This window comes from Mustela lutreola, chromosome 4 (genome assembly GCF_030435805.1).
Source record: "Mustela lutreola isolate mMusLut2 chromosome 4, mMusLut2.pri, whole genome shotgun sequence".
In the NCBI taxonomy this organism is placed as follows: domain Eukaryota; kingdom Metazoa; phylum Chordata; class Mammalia; order Carnivora; family Mustelidae; genus Mustela; species Mustela lutreola.
In genome coordinates this window covers 150,030,419-150,055,913 of record NC_081293.1, presented here as the reverse complement: position 1 = coordinate 150,055,913, position 25,495 = coordinate 150,030,419, and the positions used below count along the sequence as shown (strand labels likewise).

Here is a 25,495-nt window from a genome sequence, read left to right as displayed (position 1 = left end):
TCACTTGAGAGGGATGTGATAGGAAGAGTTGACAAGGTCAAAAAGAGGATCCATATATGTAGGAGCTGGTTCACATGTGCTCGGGTTCTGGTAGCCACGCAAAATATTTAGTATGTGTTTGGAATAAGGGTGGGGAGGGAATATGGAGAAAAATAGCACTTGGAGAGAAAGTTGGGGAATTGTGCTTGACTTTTTTGAGGTCAAGGCCAAAAGCAATGTGTAATAAGGTGGGAAGAATTTTAAAGACCATTTTGCAAAAGCATACATTTTTTTCCCTCTTGGTATTTGATAAGATTTTAATAAATTCTTGTGACTCGAATTAATGGGAAGTAAATCCTCCCGACCAAGAAATTAAAATGTGTTAGTTTATCTTCCGTGATTAGGGTTAACATCACTCCGAAAGGCTTATTTTCTTCTGAGAGGGCTATAAATCCGATTGGCTCTGGGTGTGAGAGACCCGAGTTGATCACTCTCGCTAGCCTTGCAGCAAATCCTACCGTCAATCATTTTCTCTTTGGCACCCCGACCACGCCCAGTGCTCAGAACACGCCCATCTAAGTCGCCCTCCCTCCCACCTCATGGCTCCGCCCCAGGCCTAGCAGAGGAAGATTCTCATTGGTAAAGAAGTTGTCCTGGTCCCGCCTCAGGACACGGCGATAGGTCGAACCGGAGTGGGGCGGTGGTGGTTGGCTGCCTGGAGACGGGTCTCTCGCCGTGCCTGTCAGAGTGGCTGGCGGCAGTGGCGGCTCTCGGGGCTGGCTTGTCAGTCAGTGAGCTGAGGGGGAAGATGGCTCGCTGGGACCCGTTCTGTTAGGAAGAAGGGGGGCAGGTGGTGCTGCTACTCAGGAGAAAGCGGAGCAGCCGCTGTCGCTGTCGCTGCGAGCCAGACAAGTCGAGATTCTGGAGGTGGAGCTCGGGTAGCCGTTCTGGTGAGTCCGACCGAGCGACCCACGCCGGGCCCCCAGGGCGGCCGGCAACGGATAACTTTTTTGTCAGGGAGGAGCCGGGGCGAGGCGGCGGCGGGGAGGGGACCGGGACTTTGTCCCCGGGGCGGCGCCTTCGTTGGGGGTAACGGCTCCCTCGCGAGGCGCCGCGAGTGGGCGCGAGATGGCACTGGGCGCTAGAGACGTCGGAGGAGCCGGAGCAGCGGGGTCGGGTGAGTGGGCTGCGGCCGGCGTCTGCTTGCCCCGAAGTTGGGCTCAGCCCGTTTGCTGACTGGGCGGCGGCAGCTTTGTAAGCGTGGACTCGGGTCTTTCTCTTTCCCGGCAAGAAGCAGTCCAGACTCGGGGCGTGCCCAGGGTGCAGCCGCTAGGGCCAGACCCGCCGTCCCTCAGCCGGGGGGTGGGGCACCCCCATCCCGTCGCGGCTGATGCTCCGGCCTGGCCTCTCCCACTTCAGGGAGGTTACCGCTATCTGTGTGTCTAGTCTAGTGACCAAAATGGTCACCGTCGGCCCCCCCCCCCCCACCCGCCGCCCCATCTTTAAAAGCAGCGTTCGCCTGGGTCCTTGGTGTGTCTCCCAGGGCGGTGAGATTCAGAAAGCAGCTACGATTCCTTCCTTGGTCATTACACTGGAGATCCCCTCTTCAGCACTTGCTCCCGTCTAGGAGTTATTCCTCTCCCGAGGTTGATTTTTTTAACGTGCTCGGGAATCGTCGGGGGTTTGTCTGAAAATGGTTGCTTTAAAAGACCCCAAGTTTGCAGGCTTCAGCAAAACTGCGTATCCGCCCTTCAACGTGCACAACTATGCTCTGTACCCCTAAGTTCAGGCGTTCCTGAAAGATTTGAATTTTGCCCTAGTGGTTTCATACTGCACAGGATCGAGTCTCTGGTAAAAACGCTATCACACGCCCGGCAGCGTCTCCGCTCTTCAGGTAGGGGGAGTTTGTTCCAACAGGCAGCTACTAATTTCAGACACCTTACGAGAGGCAGTAGGACCAAGCTGTCCTTTTACAAATTATTTGTCCTTTGGGTCACACAGTACTTTTGGGAGCTGATATGCCACATCTTTGGTTCGTGTAACACTTGACAGTTTGAGGTTTTCAGCTTTTAAAATCTTATCTGCATAGAGTCATTAGGATCGGTGTAACCTTGAGTCAATGTGATAGACCCAGGAGGGTTGTTTTCCGTAAGAACATTCTCCTAACACCCACGGACTGGCTGGCCCTCCCTCCAGTTTCTAAGCATCTTTTCTTTGGGTTAATACATTTTAAGGTTTACAAGATGAATATTGGTCCCAAACACCTTTTTTTTTTTTTTTTTGAAGCGCAGGGAAACGCAAGAAAAAAAATTTTAAGATCTGCCTGGCCAATAGTAGCTTTAAAGTCATTTATTCAAAAAATAAATAAAGTGGCTAAGGGGAAAACCATCACATATTTAGATTAAAAAATTCTGGATTTGGCTTATTTTATTCTCTTTTTGATTTACTATAATTTTTATTGTAAAGGGACTATAAAACCTCTTAATTATCAACATTGACAGTACTTGGATATAGATACCCGGATAAGGTGTTGGTTAGGTCAGTATGTTATTCTTGCTATACTTTCTTTGTTGTGTTTCTATTTTATGAAATATAATCTTGGTTGCATTTCTGAGAGTGGTGGTGTTTTGACGGAGTTTAAACATATCTTTTAGTCAACTGTCTTGTTCAGGATCCTGTTGCATGATATTTATTTTATAATGAATATTTAAAATCTTTGAAAAATTGGTCAGGATTCCATAGTTTCAGTACCATTTTGGGGGTATCAAGTTTACGTTTTGTAAAGAATTGAAATTATGTCAAACATATATTTATTTTACACTGCCCCAGGCTGAATATGTTCTAGGGCAGAAATGGATGTCATAATGCTTGTCATCAAGAAATTTACTCTCTGATATACAAGACAGATCAAGTAACAGTTATAATACCATGGGATAAATGTGAATTGAGATATGCCTAATGTAGTAAGGGAGCAGAGTAGGAGATAGCTACATCAGTTTGGATGTAGGGGGAGTCCGGAGCACACAGTGCAGTTTTGAAATATAATTTAGCCAAGTGTAGGAGGTCAGTAACTTTCCAAGAGGAGAATAAGTGAGAAGGCAAAAAGGCATGAGAAACTATGGCAGTTTGGAGAAGTCCTTGCCAATGACATTGACATTAACATGACCTGAATGCAGGGGTTAGATAAGGAAACAGTGGAAGATGAGAATAGTGAGGATGGTAGACCAGGGCATGGTTTCCTTGGCTATAGGGATTGGATTGAGGGCAATGAGTAAGAAGCCATTTAATGAATTTTTGTTTGAAACTCTTACCCTGACACAGTGAGGAAGAATCTGATAGGTTTTGTCACCTTTGTAAAGAAAGGAGAAGTCAGGACTCTGAGGATTTTACTTGGTTCTAGTAACTGGAAGTGAGGGAAGATGGTTTAAGTTCTATTTGCGGTTTTTTTTGAATTTGAGGAAGCTGTGGAGCATTCAGGTCAAGATGTCAATTGGCAGTTGGATCCATGGGCGTGGAATTTACAAAGGAAATCAGGATTACAGGGCAGATTGGGGGTTGAATTGAAGCTGTATTGATTTGGTTATATTGAAATGATTCAGAGAAAGCTTTTCGTATGATCAAAGCAGCAGCTGGAGTACAGACTGATAAAAAGCAGAAATGGGTAGAGGAATAGTGGAAAGAGAAGAGTAGTAGTTAGAAAGGTAGGGGGAACATCAAAAAAGGTGCTAAGGAAGGAGAGAATTTCAAATAGAGGGGGAATGGGTCAACAATTTTGAATGCTGTAAAGAGGTGTCAAGTAAGGAGAGGACTCCAGGGACCAGGGAATTGGTCAGGATTCCATAGGTGACTTTAACAAGTACAGTTTTTGACTGAGTAGTGGTTCAGAAAGCAGTCTTGGGAAGATTGAGAAGGAATGGGTGATGATAAAATAGACATACTTGAGTGAAGTATTTCAAGAAAGCTGAAGAAGGAAGAGAATGATTGCTATAGAGCAGTGGTTCTCATTCATAGCTGCACATTTACGATTATCTGGGGAGCTTTTAAAAATCTTCATTTCGGGCGCCTGGGTGGCTCAGTGGGTTAAGCTGCTGCCTTCGGCTCAGGTCATGATCTCAGGGTCCTGGGATCGAGGCCCGCATCGGGCTCTCTGCTCAGCAGGGAGCCTGCTTCCCTCTCTCCCTCTCTCTGCCTGCCTCTCTGTCTACTTGTGATCTCTCTGTCAAATAAATAAATAAAATCTTAAAAAAAAAAATCTTCATTTCCAGGGGAAAGCCCATCCCAATTTAGGGTTGAGGTGGAACCCAAGCGTTATATTTATTTCAACAGCTTTGTTGTAATATAATTGGCATGTAATAAACTACACATATTTAAAGTGTGCAGTTTAATGTTTGACATAGGTTTTCATTTCTAAAACTATCACCACAATCAAAATAATGAACATATCTATCACCTCCAAAAGCTTCCTTGTGTCCATTTGTAATTTCTCCCTCTCATCCTCAGGAAACCACTGCTCTACTTTTTGTTACTATAGACTAGTTGCACAGGTATATTAAAGTTCCCTGGGTAATTGCAACATGCAGGCAAGGTTGAAAACCACTGAAGAGGGATAAAAGTTGAAGGAGTGTTACGTTTGTTTCTTTACATGCATAAAGAAAGTGAGAAGTAAGAGATTTAGGGAAGATGAGATATTTACAGGAACTAAATCCTTGAGGAGATGGAAATGGATGACACTCAGAGCTTTGGTAAATAACAAAGGAAGACAATTTGGAAGCAATTAGAATATGATGTTAAAGATAGCACATTTCTTTGTTATCAGCATCCACATCGTCATCATGTAGTATCAAGACTGATTTTTTGAGTACTCAAAAAAACTAGAGAGCATCTTAATATTGTGGAAATGGATGCTGCTCTGGAAAACTCCTTAAATGGAGCTTGGGACCCCTGGCACCACCATGTAAGGCTTTGTCATTTTTTTGGAGGGGAGCAGATGGAATTAACAGTTTGACTATTGCTTATATGGTGAGCCAAGTACTGCCAGAGTGTTTTTGGTCCTGTTGGAGTTAGGCTGCATATCTGCACTGAGGAAAGAGAATATTTAACATTTAAAAATCATCTTTATCCTAAGAAGAAATCCTGTTTGTTTGCCCTTTGGATATATGCTTTAAATACATTGGAGGGTAAAATCATTGCTCTGTCTCCCAAATGAGACTATGAAGGGTTGTGATTAGAAGTTGTCAAAGGCCCATACTTTCTATCCTGAGAAAGGTAATATTTATATTTCCCCTCCCCTCCCCCCTCTCCTTTCCTTCCCCCCTCCTTCCTCCCCCTTCCTCCCTCTCTTCCTCCCTCCCTCCCTTCTCTTTTCTCTCTCTCTCTCTCTCTTTATTATTTCTGGCTCAGTATTTGGATATATTTAAAAGTTGAACTCTACCAGTTCTGATGTCTAGGGCTCATTCCTCCCTTTTGATTTTTACCTCTGGCAGGGGGCTGAAAGCAGAATGGTTAATTCTAAATATTGTACATTGTACTTGATCATAAATAAAATGGAGCAAAAACTTTTGTCTGATTTTTAAAGTTCTGAAAATTTCTTTCACTATGATTAGAGTATCAAAGTATGATCTGACCTAGACATCCCTAATTTTTGTGCAGCCTAAAAGAGCGGGGATATCAATGTTAACATGATTTTAGATACAATTGTTACTATAGTGATGGCAGTTTTGTAAACATTCTTTGTTTTCGTAATTACTAATGTAAGATATAATAACTGTAGGAAATTTGGAAAACTTAGGGATGCATACATGATAATAACATTTATAATGCCTCTACCCAGAGATAATATTAACACATTAGTGAATATCTTTATAAGTTCTTTTTAATGGGTATTTACATTTTTGTGTTAAAAAAAAAAGAAACCATAGTGTATATACTATGTTTTTTGCTTTTTTTTTTGTATATGCTGTTTTGTTACTAGCTTTTTTCCACTTAATTGAATAAATGCTTATCTGAGTCAATAAAATATTCTTTTATGGAAAAGCATCATTTTAAATCTATTGTTAATATTCCAGAATATGGATTTACTATCATTTATTTCAGGTGTTGAAAATTTAAGCTCTTTCCAATAATTTTGAATGAATAGTGTAGCAGTTAGCTTGATAGATTAATCATTGTCTGTATCTTTATTTCCTTAGGATAAATTCTGAGATCAAAAGGTATGCATATTTTAATTATTTTTAATAAATAGTAATAGATTGCTTTCCAGAAAGGGTTAATATCCATTTCCAACCTTTAACAGAAAGGGTTAATATCCATTTTTTTGGGTATGCATGAGAATACTGACAATTCTCCATTTTCAGCACTATGAATTAAAAAAGTTTTTGATGTTTTTGACATGAAAAACTGTATTTTCTATATTTTAAAATCTCATTAATTATTAGTGGCATATATATATATATATATATATATATATATATATATGCCACTATATTTTTTTTTTTCCCCCTAGGCTTTCTATTCTACTTCTTGGGGCTGTTTATTTTTTGTTCCAGTAATTTCAAACAGTCTTACTTTATCGTAACTTTTTAATGTACCTTACTGTATGGCTGTGGGAATTCCTATTATCTTTCTCAAAACATTTTTAGCATTTCTCATATATTTCTTTTTTCAAATTGCCTTTAATTCAATTTATTAAGATCTCAAAAAACCCCAGTGGGATTTCAAATTAACTTTTTTGAGGTAGATGTGATATCTTTACAATATTTTCATCATTTCTTCAAGTCATTTAAAAAAATTATTTTCTTGTTTTTTTATTAACTAAACTCTACCCCCAATGTGGGGCTTGAACTTACGATTCTGAGACCAAAATTCACATGCTCTACTGACTAAGCCAGCCAGATGCTCCCAGTCATTTTTAAAAGACTCTGTGTTTTATAGTTTTCTTCATGTGGTTCTTCCTCTTTTTAAAGTAATTTTTTTATTTTTTAAAACTTGCTTTTGCCAATGGAATCCTTTTTCATTGTATTTTAAAGAGGATTGCATCTTTCCAATGCAAGATATAAAAGTTGGTTATTTATGTGTATTATTTCCTAACTAGTCATTTTATGAAATTATTAATTCTTACAGTTTTTAAAAAAGATTTAAATTTATTTATTTGAGAGAGAGAGAGAGAGAGAGCAAACACCAGTATGGGGATGAGGAGCAGAGGAGAGGGAGCAAATCTGAGGCAGACTCCCTGCTGAGTTAATCCCAGGACCCTGAGATCATGACCTGAGTTGAAGTCAAGAGTTGGATGCTCAACTGACTGAGTCACCCAGGTGCCCCTTAATTCTTAGGTTTCTATTGGATTTTGTAATACAGCAGTTACAGCATTTGTAAATGATGATAATTTTGTCTTGCCAATATTTAATCCTTATTTCTTGCTTTACATTAAATGTCTAGAGTAGGGTGCCTAGGTGGCTCAGTGGGTTAAAGCCTCTGCTTTCAGCTCAGGTCATGATCCCAGGGTCCTGGGATGGAGCCCCACATTGGGCTCTCTGCTCAGCAGGGAGCCTGCTTCTCCCTCTCTCTCTTCCTGTTTCTCTGCCTACTTGTGATCTCTGTCTGTCAAATAAGTAAATAAAATCTTTGAAAAAAATGAAAAAAATGTCTAGAGTAATGTTAAATTTTATTAGTGAATAGTGAGCATCTTTGGCTTATTCCTCCTTTGAGTGAGAATGCCTTCAGTGTCTCACAGTTGTGTATTCTTTCTGAAAACTTTTTTCTTCTTCTTTTTTTTTAGCATGTTAAGAAATTAGTCTTCCTTAACTCCTTTTCAGAATTGAGATTTAACTGGAAAAAGATAATAATCACATACCTTCATTGATATACATTGAGATGATCATATAGTTTTTCTTCTTTTACCTATTGGTTGATGAATTATGTTGGAGGACTTCCTAATAGATTTCACCAAACATTTGCTGTCTTTGTAAAGACAGTTGTCTTTGTAAAAACAACTTGATAAAAGCATACTTCTTTAGAGTAGTGCTAGATTTGATTGCTTTGTGAGGTTATCTTTACTATTCCTCTTACATTACCTTTTTCAGGTTTCGGTTTCTGAATGTACTAGCTTTGCAAAATAATAAGAGGGAGGGGCATCTGAGTGGCTCAGTCAGTTAAGCTTCTGAATCTCTCTCTTTTTTTTTTTTTAAAGATTTTATTTATTTATTTGACAGACAGAGATGACACAATGACACATAGGCATAGAGGCAGGTAGAGAGAGGGGGAAGCAGGCTCCCTGCCGAGCAGAGAGCCCAATGTGGGGCTCCATCCCAGGACTCTGAGACGATGACCTGAACCGATGGCAGAGGCTTTAACCCACTGAGCCACCCAGGTGCCCTGAGCTTCTGACTCTTGATTTCAGCTTAGGTCATGATCTCAGGGTGATGAGATTGAGCTCCAAATATGGCTTCCCACTATGCAGGAAGTCTACTGGAGATTCTCTCCCTCACCCTCTATCCCTTCCCTCCATGCATTCTCTCTCTCTCAAATACATAATAAATCTTTAAAAGAGAGAGAGAACTGTATGGTGACTAACATAATGTAATAAAAAAGTTATAGAAAAATAAAAGAGAGAGAGAGAGAGAGAGTCTTTCCATCTTTTGTATGCTCTGGCAATTAATCTCTTCCTTAAGGTCTGAAATAATTTAGCTGTAAAAATGACTAGGCATTTTGGATTGAATACAATTTTTGAGACTTTCATATGTGCTACTTTCTAAGTACTTTGTATAATTAATTTCATTTAATCTTTGCACAGGTTTGTGAGATATATTATTATCCTTAGTCTATAGATAAAGAAACTGAGACTCGCAGTGGTGAAAATACTTGTTCAAGTTCAGCAACTAGTTAGGGGTAGAGAGTTTAAGCTAAAGTCCTGTCTGATGCTCATGTTTTTAGTACCCTAATTTTTTCCTCATCATATTCTTTCTTTATTCTCAGTTACTGAGAATAAGGAATTTAATTTATTTTTTTATTAATTTAATTTAATTAATTTAATTTAATTATTATTTAATTATTTTGAGTGTCTTATTGTTTTCCTTTTTGCCTAATTAATTTCAGTTTTTGGTAAACTTGTCATAATTTTTACTAGTCTGTTTTTTGTGATATCATATCTTTTGCTGTTTTCTAACAAACACATCCAAGTATGGTTATGGTAGAAAGTTCCAGAATGGGAATAGGATGATAATTGTATAATGTACTTTATATAATTTACATTTTAATTTATTGGGGATTCAAGATCAATTTGCATTCCTGAATCTAGTTTGTACCTTGTAAAGAATGTTAAGTGCAACACAGATAAAATTTCCAGAAATTGTGGAAATAGTACTTCTCCATTTTAGTTTAAATATTTGTCATTATTGAGGCTTGCATCAGGATAGCCTTTTAGTAGTAAATGTTAAGTGGTATTTGTTTGGTGTTTGTTTTTCTGAACAAAGAGTCTTTTGATGAACTGTTGAATATTAGTTGCTTTCTCATACAAATGCATAAGGATTCATTCAGTTATTTGTACTTGACTTAATGAAAACATTGTATATGAGTTCTTAAACTGTACTATGAAGATTATTTGAGGCTTCATCTATTGGAAGATTTATGTTTACTCTTTTATAGAATGATGTTTAGGCTTGGAAATTTGAGAGAATAATGTAAGCCCTAAAGGTGCTTAAATTGGGCTAGCAGTTATAAACTCTATTTAAAAAAAATGATTTTTAAAAATTTATTTGAGAGAGAGAGAGAGAGAGAAAGAGTGGGAACCATGGGGAAGGGCAGAGGGAGGGGGATAAGCAGACTCCCTGCTGAGAAGGAACATGGGGCTTGATCCCAGGACCTTGGGGTCATGACCTGAGCCAAAGGCAGATGCTTAACTGAGCCACCCAAGTGCTCCTTATAAACTCTATTTGAATCTTTTTGAGCTTGCCTGGGTTTTCTTTCCCTTTCAAATGTAAAGGATTCATTTAGTTTAGGATATTGGTTGTGATCATGTACACATCATGTACTCCCCACCTCTGTCCATGGGGCTATGAGAAGTTGCCAGTCTGACCTCTTTAAACGTGCCAGGTTTATATATTCCCTTTTGAACTAAAATTTCAATGTTCTTGCTGATTTGTTAATCCATAGATATTACTGTGGTGCATGGAGTAGCAACATAGCCCACCAAGCAGTGTATACTTTAGTAGTGTAGAAGAGGGAGAGACTCTTTTGGGAAATTATGAACCTTCAAGTGGGTCCTGATAAGGGAATGGAAGGGAAAGTGGAAATATCCTAGAAATGAGTTGGAGAGAGAAGTGTCTAAGTAGGGGAGATAGAAATGTGCATATCAAATGGACTGTTCAAGAAGTAGAGAAACTCAGAATGGTTATGTGGGTGATAGAACCAGAATATTGAGGACAGTGAAGTCTTCTTAGAGTTTTGGAAAGGAAGATGCTTGTGGCAAGGTTAAAGAGAAAGAATGTTGAGGGAAAAAAAAACCCAATAGATTTGTCATTTATTATTTTTTTTAAAGATTTTATTTATTTATTTGACAGACAGAGATCACAAGTAGGCAGAGAGGCAGGCAGAGAGAGAGGGGCCCTGCTGAGCAGAGAGCCCATAGTGGGGCTTAATCTCAGGACTCTGAGATCATGACCTGAGCTGAAGGCAGAGGCTTTAACCCACTGAGCCACCCAGGTGCCCCAGATTTGTCATTTCTAAGTGATGGAAAGTATGGATGAGAACCAAATACACACTGTAAAGGGGATAAGGAATAAATTGATGGTGAAATAATTGGAGGCAGTGGCAAGAGATTAGGCTACTAAATCAAAAGTTAATCAGTGAAGAATAAATAAAGATGAAAGTAACTGGAGAGCATTAGAATATAATGAACCCTTCCTTCTATCCACAGCCCTGCAATCTCCCCTCTTAGGAACTGTAAGCTTCTGAAATGCATTCTCAGTTGTCCAATTGATAAATCCTTTGTTAGTAATAATTAGAGCTATGATTATTGAGCCTCTATGGTGTGCTTTATTTGTATTATTTTTAATCCCTAAAACATTCCTGTGATGCAGACATTATCACTACTTTTCACAGTGGAGAGATTGAGATTGGAAAGTTTAAGTAATTTGCTGAAAATGAGCACAAGTGTTTTGGACTGTTTGTTGTGCCATGTTGCTTTTTTTGTTTGTTGAGGTGTGTTAAAAGCACTAGAGGGGAAGTTGTGCAAAAGGACTGTAAGGTATGATTACTCTCCAAGTAGAAAGAAGTGGAAGAAAAATTTTAGCTATGTTGCTATAATTTGTGTTAACTGCATTTTGTATTTAAAATGTTTTATAAAAAGATTCCCTTTTTTATTTTTTATTTTTATTTACTTATTTTTTTTAAGATTTTATTTATTTATTTGACAGAGAGAAATCACCAGTAGACAGAGAGGCAGGCAGAGAGAGAGAGAGGGAAGCAGGCTCCCCACTGAGCAGAAAGCCCGATGCGGGCCTCGATCCCAGGACCCTGAGATCATGACCTGAGCCGAAGGCAGCGGCTTAACCCACTGAGCCACCCAGGCACTCCGGATTCCCTTTTCTAAAAAAAGATTTCATATATTTCTTTGACAGAAAGAGTGAGAGAGAGAGAGAGAGCGCACAAGCAGTGGGAGCACCAGGTAGAGGCAGAAGCAGAGGGAGTAGGAGGAGCAGACTTCTTGCCAAGCAAGGACCCCCACGCAGAGCTAGATCCCAGAACCCCAAGATCATGACCTGAGCTGAAGGCAGACATTTAACCAGCTGAGCCACCCAGATGCCACTCCTTTTTTTTTTTTTTTTTTAAGATTTTATTTATCTGTTTCAGAGAGAGAGATTGTGAGAGAAGAAGTAGGGAAGAGGGGCAAAGGCAAAGGGAGAAGCAGGCTCCCTGTTGACCAGGGAGCAGATATGAGGCTCTAACCAAGGACCCTGGGATTGTGATCTGAGCCAAAAGCAGACGCTTAACCAACGGAGTCACTCAGGCACCCCAAAAGAATTCCTTTCAATAAGCTTCTCTACCATATGTGTAACATTTAATTTTTAACAAGTCCCTTTCTTTGGGAAGATAAAGTGCTTTTTTTATCCATAATATGATAGGTTGAGAGGAAAGGAAGAACTGGCCAAGAAAGGTGACATCAGGAAAAGTAAGGGTAAAACTTGTTCTTTTCACTATGAGAAATATACTACACAGGTGTATGTTTTAGGTTGCACCTCAGGAAGGCCAGCCTCTTCATGGAAATGGTGTTGAGCTGGTCACTGATGTAATCAGGGTAGATACTTTCCATGTCAACAGATTGTAAAGCTCCAGAGTTCATAGTTATATAATGTGATTTATGGCACTTAGATTCCATCGGTCAAGAATTGGTTATTGGTGAAAGGGTCCAAACAGATGTTTAATTTTCTGCTATAAATCCTTTCTTCAGAAATAATGCATAATTGAAAAGAAATGCTTAAACTACTTTAGGGATTCTAAACATTCTTACAGTACTTTGAAGTACTTGGGGAGGAACCAAGATAGAAATTTTTGTTGTACTACTTTTAGTTTCATAATCAGTTGCAAAGCAACATCTAAGTTACATTTTGTTAAACTCATATAAAACTAAATATTATTGAAAACTTAAAAATGTATAATTCAACCTCTGCTGAAACAAATTCACTGCTACCCCAGTTAGTATGAATCAGCATGATCATACTGAACTATTTATTGCAGATTTGCATCCTATAATTTTTAAATCAAGGTAAACAACTATCTTAATAAGATCCATTAGGTTTCTGACTGAGACTAATTAAGCAGAATTTTATAGTACTGTCAAGATCTGTTGCTTTTATTATTATGGCTCGACTACTACACATTACCTTCATTGTGTTTACTTGTATTTTTTCATTGCACGCTCCCTTTGCCCCCATCATTTTCGAATTGAACTTCTGAGCCTCTATTGGCAGACTTTATTAATGGTTGAGAGTTTCATTCCAGTTTACAGAAGGGCAGTGACTCACTCTAAGACATCAACTCAACCCACAAGTCAACTGGAATTTGGTTCTCTTAACATTTCTCTTTTCCTTTTGTTCCCAACATTAGAACAGGGAAAACTGCCACTTAGAATGGAAAAAGCATTAAAGAAATTAAAGTAGAGCTGTGCTTTGGAAAGTATATTTCTGTATGCTATAATTTTGGGGAAAGAGAGAAGAAAAAGTGGCAAATGATAGCAAAAGTTTGCAAGGTAAAGTTTACATTGGGCTTTCTTTTGCATTCCTCCCCATTTCCTCATAACATTTGTTTTTATTTTTTGTGCTTATACCCTGATTTGCCTTGCTTTATTTAATAAGGGATTAAAGGGCACTTAATCTTGCTATGTTTTAGATTTAACTTGTCTCCCCTAGTGGACTATGAATCCTTCAAGCCAGGGACTATGTCATATTCAGCTTTGTAAACCTAGCATCTATGACATAGTACACATTCAATCTATTCAGTTTATGAATAAATGGATAATATTTAGACACCTCTAGAACAAGAAAAGAGAGTGAGATTACTTGCTACAACCCCAATTTATTACAGCTGAATAAACTGCATCATGGGCTGAATCATGTTTCCTGACTTCCTTTTTATATGTTGAAGCCCTAATGCCCAGGACCTCAAAATGTAACTGTAATTGGAGATGGGGCCTTTATGGAGGTGATTAAGCTAAAATGAGGTAATCAGGATGGGCCCCAGTCTAATTACTGGTGTCGTTATAAGAGGAAATTGGGACAGGACTTGGACAGACTGAAGATGATGTGAAAACACGGGGAGAAGATGGCTACAAGCCAAGGAGGGAGGGCTGGAGCAGAGCCTTTCCTTATGACTCTCAGTAGGAACCAACCCTGCTGACACCTTGAGCTTGGACTTCTAGCCTCCAGAAATGTGAGAAAATAAATTTCTGTTGTTTAGGCCACAATCTGGTACTCTGTTACAGTAACCCTAGCAAACCAATATGGGTGACTTGTCTGCTTGGATGTAGCAAAATTCCAAATACACTTAATTTACCTATCCCCAAGGAACAGTTTGCAGTGCTCAATGCCAAAACCTTAAAACTAATTGGGATGGTTCAATGGAGAAAGTAATAATTATTCGTCTCTTTTTCATCTCCCCCCACAGTACAGGCAATGGCAAGCAGCTGGCTGATTATTTAGTTCAACTGAATTTGTTTGGTTTGGCAAGGAGAAAGTGTTTATGGAGTATTTGCGTTCTTAAGTGTTCAAGAGCCTCTGCCAGTAGACTTGGTTGCTTTTTCAAAGTAGAAACTGGAAGAAGACTGAATAAAATGCTTTTGAATACAATGTTAATTTGAACTAATTGCTTGTTGCATAATCTTAGCAACATTACTTTGCCTGTGTTGTAATCAACAGGGGCAGAGCAGTGTATCTTTTGGCTGGTGCCTATTGCTTTAATAGTTGCCATATCCTCTGATCATCAACCAATCCTGCTGAGTTGCCTTAGTTATTTTCAACATTTTTCACCACATGCTTTAGCCATAATATAGATAATATGCATTTTTTTTGCCATTTCCTTCTTTTTTTTAATTGAACAAATATTAAATAGTTCTGTGTTTAGTCAACTCCTTTATACTGTTTTGAGATATTTTGCTGAAAGAGAAAAATTTTGAACATATACACAAGTAGAACACTTACTCTTTCATCATTTAGAAGCAGTTATCAGAGTTTTGAGAATAGGATTAACTAAATTAACTAGTGAACTGTGTGTCACTCTGCTAAAGATGATTTTGCTTAGCATTCTATAATACTGTGTGTATCCATCAATACTAAATTCTGGCCAACAAGCTATATGTGTATATGTGCTGCCGAAGTGAGCACTACTGTGTATGTAAGTTAAAAGGGACTCAGGAGAGGAGGACTCCTTAAAAGAAAGAAGGAGAACATCCTCTTTCCTCCTTAACTATTTCCTGGAATGTAAGCAGGATAGCTATGGTAGCCATCTTGAAATGTGAAGTAGCCTTGAGGATGGAAGGATTTTTCTAGGATAGTAGAACAAAACAGGCAGCTGCTACCATACCAGCCCTGGATTGCCAGCCTCTTCCTATTAATTTTTAATGAGAAGGAAATAAACTTTTTGTTTAAGTCATTGTTATTTGGATTTTACTATACTATGCACTTAATTTCTAGCCAATAGAATCACTTAAATTATAGTAATTAAAAGTGTGGTAGAGATCAGGAATAATAAAAAAGATATTGAAATAAAGAGTCCAGAAACAGACCCAAGTATATGACAATTTAATGTATATTAAATGTATTAATTCTTACCTCTGGGAAATGGTTGAATAAATGGTGTTGACATTACTGGTTATTCATTTGGGGAGAATAGGTTAGATTCACACTATGTGTGTGTGTGTGTGTGTGTGTGTGTGTGTGTGTTTAAAAAATCCAGAAGAATTAATGATTTACCACATAAAAAATAAAACAGCAATAACTCTAGAGGAAGACATTGGAAAAGATTTTTATGAAGCAAAATTCAGTATTAATAAAGGAAATAATTATCAGACTTGATTATGTAAAAATATATAACTCTATACAATGAAAATACCAAAAACAAAGGTAAAAGAGAAATGGCAAAACTGGGAAAGTATTTGTAGCATTTAAAAAAGATAATCTGTGATAAGCTCTATATTTAATTTATACATTTATTTTTTATTTGTTTAAAATCAATTTAATTAACAGAGTATATTATTAGTTTCAGAGGTAGAGTTTAGTGATTTATCAGTTGCATATAACATCCAGTGTTCATTACATCAAGTGCCCTTCTTAATGACTATCACCTAGTTATCCAATCCCCTATCCCAACTCCCTTCCACCAACCCTCAGTTTGTTTCCCATACTTAAGAGTCTCTTATGGTTTGTCTCCCTCTCCAATTTCATCTTATTTTACTTTATTTTTCCTTCTCTTCCTCTATGTTCTTCTGCTGAACAGGGAGCTCAATGTGGACTCAATCCTGGACTCGAGGATCATGACTTGAGCTAAAGGCAGTTGCTTAACCAACTGAGCCACCCAAGTACCCTCTGTTTTGTTTCCGTAATTCTACATAAAATCATATGATAATCATATGATGAGTAAAATCATATGATAATTGTCTTTCTCTGACTTTAGTCTCTAGTCTTTCTCTGACTTTAGTCTCTAGTTCCATCCACATCATTGCAAATGACAAGATTTCATTCTTTTTGATGGCAAAGTAAAATTCCATCATCTATATATACCACATCTTCTTTATCCATTCATGTGTTGATAGACATCTGGGCTCTTTCCATAGTTTGGCTTGTGGACATTGGTGCTAGAGACATTGGGGTACGAGTGTCTCTTCAAATTACCATGTTTGTATCCTTTGGAAAAATACCTATACAATTGCTTGGTTATAGGATTGTTCTATTTTTAACTTTTGAGGCACCTCCATACTGTTTTCCAGAGTGGCTGCACCAGCTTGTTCCCAACAGTATAAGAGAGTTTCCCTTTCTCCACAGCCTCACCAACATCTGTTGTTTCCTGAGTTGTTAATTTTAGCCATTCTGATGGATGTGAGGTTTTGATTTGCATTTCTCTGATGCCAAGAGATGTGGAACACTTTTTCACGTGTCTGTTGGCCATTTTTATGTTTTCTTTGGAGAAATGTCTATTCATGTCTTTTGCCCATTTCTTGATTGGGTTATTTGTCCTTTGGGTGTTGAGTTTGATAAGGTCTTTATAGATTCTGCATACTAGCCCTTTATCTGCTAGGACATTTGCAAATACCTTCTCCCACCACTCTGTCAGTTGTCTTTTGGTTTTGTTAACTGTTTCCTTTGTTGGGCAAAAGCTTTTTATCGATGAAGTTCCAATAGTTTATTTTTGCTGTTTCCTTTGCCTTGAAGACATGACTAGCAAGAAGTTGCTGTGGCTGAGGTCACAGAATTTTCTGCTGCCTGCGTTCTCTAGGATTTTGATGGATTCCTCCTCACATTTAAAGTGTTTCATTCATTTTGAGTTTATTTTTGTGTATGGTATAAGAAAATGGTCCAGTTTTATTCTTCTGCTTATGGGTTTCCAATTTTCCCAACACCATTTGTTATAGGGACATTTTTCCATTGGGTATTCTTTCCCGCTTTGTTGAAGATTAGTTAACCATAGAACTGATGGTCCATTTCTGGCTTTTCAATTCTGTTCTATTGATCTATGTGTCTGGTTTTGTTTGTTTGTTTGTTTTTTGTTCCAGTACCGTACTGTCTTGATGATTATAACTCTGTAATAGAGGTTGAAGTCTGGAATTGTGATGCCACCAGCTTTGATTTTCTTTTTCAACATTTCTCTGGCCATGCTGGGTCTTTTCTGTGACCCAGCATAGCCAGATTTTAAGATTTAAGATTTTCTAGCTCTGTGAAAATGTTGATGATATTTTGGTAGGGATTGCATTGAATTTGTAGATTCAATGGTGGAGGGTGGTGGAGAGAAAAGGAAAAGGGGTCTTGCCAGGCTCCTGTGTTTTGCTGGGGCCCTGCTCCGATGATAGTCACCCTACTGTGCCAGGGTTTGTGGTTTACGGCAACACAGAGCATAAAGCTTGTGCCTAGACTTGCAGTTTTCAGTCAACTTTCCCGCTCTGATGCTTGGAAACTCTGCTTCAGTCAGGCACCTCCATTCTTTTTGTCACCCAGGGGATACTGAGACCACACTGTCCTACCTGGGATTTTGCCCTGCTTAGCCACCTGAGCACCTTTAGGCCAGGGGTGTCCACAAATGTAGCAGACTTCTAACAGTTCTGATTTTACACACCACTCCTTATCATACTTTCTAGTAGCCGCCTTATGCAAGCTCCCTACCCCCAAGGTTTATCTTCTAAATTTTGCCCCAGATTCATGTCTCTGCACTTCCTACCTTGCAAAAAGTGGTTGCTTTTTTACTTGCAGAATTGCAGTGATTCTTTTCTCAGATCTCCAATTGATTTCACAGATGTTTAGAATGGTTTGATAATTAGCTGAATCCCTGGGACCAGAAGAAATGAGGGTCCCCTACTCCTCTACCATTTTAACTCTTCATGTACATATAAATTTAAAAGAAAACATAAGCAAAGTATGAGTAGGAAATTCACAGAAGAGGAAATAGAAATAATAAACATTTGAGAAGATTTTCGAAGAAATGCAAGTAGAAGTCTGCACTGTGGCTTTTTTGGCCCCAAAATTGGCAATAATTAAGAATATTAATAATGTCTACAATTGTTTAGGTTGTAGGGAAATGAGCACTCTCATCTATTCTTAGTGATATGTAACATGATATAACCCTTTTGGAGGGGAATTAAGTATTTATTTATTTATTTGACAGAGAGAGATCACAAGTAGGCAGAGAGGCAGGCAGAGAGAGAAAGAGAGAGAGAGAGAAAGGAGGAAGCAGGCTCCCTGCCAATCAGAGAGCTCGATGTGGGACTCCATCCCAGGACCCTGAGATCATAACCCAAGCTGAAGGCAGAGGCCCAACACACTGAGCCACCCAGGTGCCCTTGGAGGGCAATTAAATTTTAATCACAAGTAACCTTTGATCCAGCATCCTTAGTCTATCCTATAGAAGTAGTTGCAGAGATATGAGAAAGTTTATCACAACATTGTTTGTATAGCAAAAATTGGAATCAGTCATTTTAAAGGACTGGAAAAAAAAATTGAAGATGGGTAATAACCCCTAACTTACTAGATTTAACTTAAGTGTTAATATTCAGACTTTTTTTTTTCCAAAAGAGACCAATTTCTCTATGTATGTTCTATTAGTTATCTGTTGCTGTGTGACAAATTACCCCAAAACTTAGTAACTTAAAAATGACACAGATTTATAATTCTTGCAATTTTATGGGTTGACTGGGTTCAGTGGGGGCAGTTCTGCCTCTGTATAGCTGAAATCAGTCTAGCTGAAATCACTTGTGTAGCTGTATTTATCTGGGAGCTTACATGAGGCTAAAATCCCCAAGATGGCCTTTCATCTTCCAAGATCTTTCTCCATGTGGTTTCTTAGCCTCATGTCTATCCCTGAGCTTTTATAGCATGGTGGCTACCTTCAAAGAGGAAGTATTTCTAGAGAACATACCTCTGCTGGCTTATGCTTGTTAAAGTCCTTTGGCCAAAACAGATCACATTGCCAAGCCCAGTATCAATGTGGGAGAGAACTGCATGAAAGTGTAGATAGTAGAAGGGTATGTTTGTTGAAAGCCGTAAATACAGTGGTGATAGGCTGCCACACATGGAAAAAATAAAGGTAAAAAGATAAATTCTTGGTGGAGAGTGATTCCTTTTTTTGGGGACGGGGTGAAAAAAATCAAAACACAAATTGACTATCCTATTATATACCTCTCTTATCAATAACTTTGTAGGAAAATTATTATATTTATATATTTATGATTTTTTTTTTTTTTAGTATAGTTGACACACAATGTAACATTAGTTTCAGGTGTAGAACTTAGTGATTTGACAAGTTTATTCACCATGCTATGTTCACTGCAAGTGTAGTTACCATCTGTCCCTTACATTCCTATTACAATATCACTAACTGTATTCCTTATACTATGCTTTTTATTCCCATTATTTATTCATGGAAGATTTTTTTTAAAAGATTTATTTATTTATTTATTTATTTGACAGAGAGAGAGAAATCACGAGTAGGCAGAGAGGCAGGCAAAGAGGGAGAAGTATGCTCCCTGCCGAGTAGAGAGCCTGATGTGGGGCTTGATCCCAGGACCCTGAGATCATGACCTGAGCCAGAGGCAGAAGCTTAACCCACTGAGCCACCCAGGTGCCCCTGGTAAAAATGTATTATTATGTAGACATGACTGGGTTTATAGTAACAAGTGTTTAAAATTTTGTCATTAAAAATTTCAAATATAATAGGTATCAGTAAATATAACCACCATAGTCAAAAGCTGTTTGGAATTCTCAGTAATTTTTAAGAGTAAAGAATTTTCATAACTGTCACTTACATAGTATATGCATGGAAAAGGGTTTGAAATAACTCAATAGTCTGACAGTGCTTTCTTATGAAGAGTGGGATAGCAGCATTGAGAAGGATGACATTTCTTTTAATTATGTGGAAAAAAGATGCGTTTAGCAATTTAAAAAATCTCCAGTATACAAAAATATTAGTGGAGATGAGAGATTAATAGTCCACCAAAGTGTTTATAGTTTTTTATTGTTTTCTTTTTTTAATAGAAATACTGAAGTTTTTTTCCCTAGTTGCATAATAAGCAGAACCCTTGTTTTAGCCTCTGCATTGCTGATTTTGTATATTTCTGGTGATTTTATCATGATTCTAGCACTTGTAATTATTCCCCTGGAAAAAATAAGGTGCTACCTTGATTCAGTTTCCCCCTCATCTATCTTCCTCACGTTCTTTGCCATCTGGATTATAGGCTTCTATAGACACAGACCATATCTTACTGTTCTTTGCTATTATGACAAAGTAATGGACATGGTTTGCATTCTACTCAGTAGGCACTCGTGACTTATTGAATTATTAATGTTGCAATATGAATATATAGGAATATTAACTTTTTGCATAAATAAAAACATTGAGTGATTTATCCACATTACCTCCCATCCTAAGTCTGTTTTTGCCTAGTTTTGTTCTCTTTCTTTGTTCCCTCTCTGGCACTGACTGGCCTGTAGTCCGGATAAATTGTATGAGCTAGACTATAGACAGGGCTTGAATATTAAATTTGCCAACTTGAGGTCCTAATTTACTAACTATGTAAAAAACATTATCTAGCACCATACTAACTGCTTATACAGTATCTTGAATATTGATATTGAATGTTCAATGAATTGTACTGAGGTAAGTTTTATAATTTGAAATGTTTATACTTATCTCTTAAAATCTGTCAACACAAATTTTGTAATTTGTATCTTAGTTATTAGAGTTTCATGGACTTTGATTTACTGAGGTAATACTTGAATCATTTAGTATATACTATATATTTTGTTAAAGATGCTACAAACATTTGGAAAAATCTTATTTCAGCCAATAATTGGGCTTATAGATTTCTATCCAATATTATATGTAAAATCATTCAATTTGTGATACTTTTATTCTTTTTTTTAAGATTTTATTTATTTATTTGACAGAGAGAGATCACAAGTAGGCAGAGAGGCTGGTAGAGGGAGAGGGGGAAACGGGCTCTCTGCCGAGCAGAGAGCCCGATGCAAGGCTCCATCCCAGGACCCCGAGATCATGACCAGAGCCGAAGGCAGAGGCTTTAACCAACTGAGCCACCCAGGCACCCCTCTGATACTTTTATTCTTAATGAAATGCATACTTTGTATTAATGGGTGCTTCAGAATTCTTATAAAAATCTAGTAAAAGATTTTCTAAGCCAAGATCAATCAGTTAATCATTCTTTGAAACAATCAATCATATTTTGCTGTTGTGACTTACGCTACAGTGCCATAGTTCTCTCCTGACAATCTGCTTTTCCAACACATATACTTCATCAACACAAGTCCTGAGTTTTTCCTGGGTAGGTTTTAAAAAGCAGAGAAGTAAAAGGAAAATATGGTAGAGGGGAAAAGAATAGGCAAAGACATGAAGGTTGGAAAGGCATGATGTATTTTGAAGAATAGCAATAAGTAAAATTTAGATAGGTAAATTATAGCCATATTGTAAGAGGAACTTAAGGTGGAAGATCTGATAGAAATGATGTGGAAAATTTTCTAGTATGTTTCTGGAGAAAAACAGTGTTTTAGGAAGATTAGTCTGGCAGTAATTGTGTATTGTACACTGGAGAAGACACAGGATCAGGAACACTGTGTGAACTGAGTATACTGAGGCAGTACAGCTTCTGACTGAGGATGTTGCTATAGAGATGAAGAGCAGATGTTAAATTTGACAGGCATTATGAATGATGAAATGGATTCCTTTATTCAATAAATATTTATTAAATACTTATTGTATATATATTTATGCTTCTGATATCTGGGTTGAACTTTGCTGATAATCACACCGATTTATTTATTTATTTATTTGAGAGAGCATGAGAGAAAGAGAGAGATCACGAAGGGAGAGGGAGAAGCGGACTTCCTGCTGAGTGGAGAGCCTGTTGCAGGGCTTGATCCCAGGACCCCAGGATCATGACCTGAGCCAAAGACAGACCCTTAACTGACTGAACCACCCAGGTGCCCCATCATCCACATTTTAGATTTTAAAATTATGAATATTGATGGTGAAGTTCTTAACATTCTCTTTTCTGATGATTTGTAATTTAAAACTTTTTTTTTTTTTAATTTTAAGTGGGTTCCATAGCATGGAGCCCAGTGCAGGGCTTGAACTCATGACCCTGAGATTGAGACCTGAGCTGACATCAAGAGTTGAATGTTTAACTGACCAAGGCATCCAGGTGCCTCTAGTGATTTGTAATTTTAAATATAATTTTACAGACATTTTTAAAATCAATGGCAAATATTTTTTTCTTAATCTTCCAAAAGAATTTGTACTTTGTTTGATTAAATACATTGGCCAAATGTGGAGAAAGCCAAGTTGCCCTTCAATAGATGAATGGATAAAGAAGATGTGGTCCATATACCCAATGGAATATTACTCAGCCATCAGAAAGGGTGAATACCCAACTTTTGCATCAACATGGATGGGACTGGAGGAGATTATGCTAAGTAGAATAAGAAAGTCAGTTATCATATAGTTTCACTTATTTGTAGAACATAAGGAATAGCATGGAGGACATTGGGAGAAGGAAAGGAAAAATGAAGGGAGAGAAATCAGAGTGGAAGATGAACCATGAGAGACTATGGACTCTGGGAAACAAACTGAAGATTTTAGAGGGGTTGGGTATTAAGGAGGGCCAGATTGCATGGAGCACTGGGTGTTAAATGCAAATAGTGAATCATGGAACATTACATCAAAAACTAATTGATGTATTGTATGGTGACTAACATAACACAATAAAAAAAAAGGGAATTAAAAAAAAATAAACACATTGGAAGGCAGCTACTTAATATGAGAAATCCCCTGGCAAGGAAATGGGCCTTTCTTAATGAGAGTGCTTTATTTTTAAAAAATTATTAAAGAGATTTTTTATTTACTTATTTGAGGGATAGAGAGAGAGAGTAAGAACAAGCAGGGGAATGACAGAGGGAGAGAGAGAAGAGAAGCAGACTCCTGGCTGAACCAGAGCCTGATATAGGGCTTGATCCCAGGACCCCAAGATAATGACCTGGGCCAAGGTTAGTCACTTAACTAACTGAACCACCCAGGCACCCTGAAGAGTGCTTCAATTTTTTAAATATCTTACATTTATATTTGTACATAATTAAGAATGTTCTAGTACCTGCGAAAGTCCTTTCTTTATAGTCTTGTAATGCCAACATCACTTTGTGCCATACTTTTAGCATCTTGTGGATCTGATTGCCACATCAAGTAATACTTAAAATAGGTTGTTAGTTTAAAAGAAACTGAAAAGTTCTTTAAGTTCAAGGCCATTTTCTCTGGTAATGCCAAGAGACATGAAGTATAGATGCATCCACTCAAAGAGCCATATTAATTATCCTTATAATATAAAAGAACATTTTCTTTAAGTAATGTAGCTAATACATAATAGTTTGCATGCTGGAATATAAATATAAGGGCATTGTGAGGCATTGGAGATAAATCATCGTGTTATAAATAATTTGCATCTTAGTTTGCTGATGCGGAAGTCAGTGAAAATTTAAACTTAAGGTATTGTCTCCATTTTCAAGATGTAAAAATTCTTTTGTCGAATTACCTTTGTAACTTTAAGTATACTGCCTATATCATTGCTTTTATTTTTCTCTCCATTAGATCCCATTGAAAGTCTGGGCTTTAAGTGATTCATTCCATTGGAATTAAATTGTTTTTGGTTTCATCTTCCTGAACCTTCATCAGATTCTTTGTTGTAATTCTTATACATTTTTATTGCTTTCCTCTTTGATATTTCTCCTGGTTTTTGTTTTAGAGATTTCTATTTCGTTGCCCCTTTTGGAACCTTTCTCAGCCTAGACCCCTATTCCTTCTCTATACTAAAAATGGCTTCCACCATGAATATTGACTTAGTTTGGGGCCTCCTATACTTAGCCTATGTCCACTTTGGGAAAAGTCATTTATTGTTATTTCACTCATAATTACTTGACACATGGACAGCTTTACAACAGGTCTCTAGCTCTGATTCCTTACTTTTTCTTTAGTACAAAATTCCTTCCATTCAGAATGACTTACTGCATACTGCATACCATGTCAACTACCATCAAGGTAGAATTCAGGGCCCAAACGAGTAGAGATTCACAGGTTTGTTCTCTTATTCATTTAATGGGCAAATGTTTATGAACCTGTTATGTGTGAGCCAGCTTAAAAAGGCCAAATATGACTTAGGTTTTTAAGAATTGGTTGGGTCAGTTTGAAAAAGGTCTTGGGGTTTGGCTGACTAAGCCTAAAATGAGCTCTTTCTATTAGACTTGATTGCTAAGGAAAGTTAAAAATATTGAGGTTTTCCTGGTTAAATTGTTGTGCCTTATATTCAGTTTGTTAGATTTCTCCTGGGATATTATAGTTATGGTAGATACTAGATATGTTTACTATTTCTGCCCATGCACAGCCTCTTCTAAGTAAACCTGTATCTACTTGAGTCTATATCATTGATCTCAATCCTCTGGACCTAGGGGAGGTATCTGTTCCATGGATGGTCAGTCTCTGGGCTGGCTAGTGAGTTGTAGTCAGGATCAAAGTCAGGATCTGGTACAATCAAAGGTTTATTTAAAGAATTTAGGTTTTGGAAATTGAGAAATACAGGTTTGGGTGCAAAGGAGAGTGTACACCTGGAGCAGAAAGATCATGATAGTTGGGACTAGAATAGCCAAAATGGACTGTAGTATGAGTAAGTTAGGAAGCCATTCAACAAATAAAGAATGGCACTGAGAAAATCAGAGAAATGAAAATAGACTGACAGCCTTTAAAGATAAGGATTTAAGTTAATAGTTTCTAGTTTTTAGATTCAATTTCCTTAAGCCCCTTTTGTGCTACAGTTCTTTCCCTTGGATTTCTTCAGGATTTTCTTTTTTTAAGCTAGCATGCAAATAGCCTTGACTAAAGTAACGTATAATTTATTGACAATTTGGATTTCTTTTAGGTAAGAACAGACAAGATGGTAAGATCTTTGAGAACCCCATCACTGAGATGAACCTTTTGACAATAACGTAACACATGCCTCAGTGGTGCAAGATTATTTTTAAGCGTTCTGTTTTATACTGTGGTTTGTGATGGTTTTTATGACCTGTTGGCTTCCTGACAGAGTGAAAATATGTTTCTTGGTGGTTTTATTTTATAGTTACCATTTCTGTAGTCTTTATCTTTCCGCCCACCCTTTGTAGAATGGTAGAGTTTGTAAAACTTCAGTATTCAGGATTATTCAGTTTAAAGGCATTTTACATAGAATTATGCTCTGCATTTTGCCATCCAATTAATGAAAATCATACCTTTGGAAAAT

The 25,495-nt window shown here is 37.7% G+C and overlaps 1 protein-coding gene across 8 annotated transcripts in view; it reads left to right on the top strand.

Annotated features, from left to right (window-relative positions):
• The first annotated feature begins 713 nt into the window (after window positions 1–713).
• The window catches only part of HYCC1 (hyccin PI4KA lipid kinase complex subunit 1), a 135,155-nt gene continuing 110,373 nt past the window's right edge, over window positions 714–25,495 (top strand). For 4 of the 8 annotated variants that reach the window (XR_009352872.1, XM_059171337.1, XM_059171339.1 and 1 more), the window contains exon 1: window positions 715–929. The gene's annotated coding sequence lies outside the window, so the exon portion shown is untranslated. Of the gene's footprint in view, window positions 930–1,053; window positions 1,157–25,495 lie in introns of those variants that run through there. The other 4 variants (XM_059171343.1, XM_059171342.1, XM_059171344.1 and 1 more) reach the window with 2 other exon arrangements.